Raw genomic sequence first — 1,537 nt, forward strand, 5'->3', positions numbered from 1 at the left:
TTGCCGGGTCCGTGCTATCCCTATCCTTTTCTGGAATCAAGGATATCAGAGCTTCATTAAAAGTAGGAGGCAGCTGTCCTCTCTCAAAAATCTCTTGATAGACCTTTTGTAACACTGGAGCAAGAATATCTATATGCTCCTTGTAGTATTCTGATGGAAAACCATCATAACCGGGGGATTTCCCCACCTTCATCGCTGAGATTGCCTTCCTAATCTCCTCTTCAGTAATTGGTGCTTCCAACCACTCTGCATGCTCCTGAGATAGCCTTGGTAGATTGAGTTTGGAGAGAAAAGCATCACTTTCTCTTTGGTTTGTCTCGTTAAACACTGAAGATGTATACAATGTTTCGTAATATTGTTTGAAGCCATTGTTTATGTCTTTTGCTAAGGTTACTAAAGTATCTCCTTGTTTAATGGCAGGGATTGTGTTAAAAAAAATCCTCCTTTTTAACTTGTCTTGCTAATAATTTGCCCGTTTTCTCCCCTCCCTCATAGAATGAAGTTTTTAACCTAAATAGAGAATATTCCACTTTTTTGTTATAAATTTCATTTAACTGAAACTTAAGCCCGCAAATATCTCGATAAAGTAAATCATCATAACACCTAGCCAGATTGTTTTCTTTAAGTTTGATTTCTCTTTCCAATTTACGAATTTTACATAGACTCTCTTTTTTCTTCCATGAAGTGTATGCTATAAGTTTACCCCTCAGGAAGGCCTTGGAGGCCTCCCATGCAGATTGAACATGCTCTGTACTGCCAATGTTTATTTCAACAAAGTATCTCAGGTCCTGCCCCAACTGTTCTTTAAAGAGTTTGTCCTGTAAAATCGAGACATTCATTCTCCATCTTGAACCTCTTATATTCCCCAGTCCTAATCTTATGCATAATTCTGTAGCTGCATGGTCAGTGAGTAGTTTTAATATCACAGCTCCGCACATTATTTACTATCAGTTTTGAAATCAAAAACAAATAGATCCTAGAATAGGATTTGTGACAATGAGAATAAAATGTGTACTCTCTTTTAGACGGATTGATTAACCTCCAAACATCTACTAGACCCAAATCTTCCTTTAACATATGAACTGCATCTCTTCCTTTAGAGCCAAGTGAACCTTTTGGTGCGCTTTTATCAAGAATAGGATCATAACTTCATTAAAGTCCCCTGCTAATATTATTTGTCCTTCCATATCCCCCAATATACTATTTATTTTGTGGAAAAAATTAGGGTCCTCCTTATTGGGTGCGTATATGTTGCAGAGTATGACCTTTGCCCCTTCCATCATTGCTTCAATGCAAACTATTCTCATCAGGTGACTATTTGAGTTGGATTCACTTTTGTTTTGGTCACCTTTGAGTTTTTTGATTTTTGAATTTAAGTTTTGGGACAAATGGTCATTACAATCTCTAAAGGTTGTTCTAAATTCAGCTTTTATCTCACAACTAAAAAGCAATCTCATATGTTTATGGATAAAATGATTCTGTCTTTCCACCCACACTGCTGCTGCTTACATAACCATATCACATAAGACTGGCGACA

This window comes from Poecilia latipinna, unplaced genomic scaffold (assembly GCF_001443285.1).
Source record: "Poecilia latipinna isolate Pla-1442-1.1 unplaced genomic scaffold, P_latipinna-1.0 Scaffold1657, whole genome shotgun sequence".
NCBI lineage: Eukaryota > Metazoa > Chordata > Actinopteri > Cyprinodontiformes > Poeciliidae > Poecilia > Poecilia latipinna.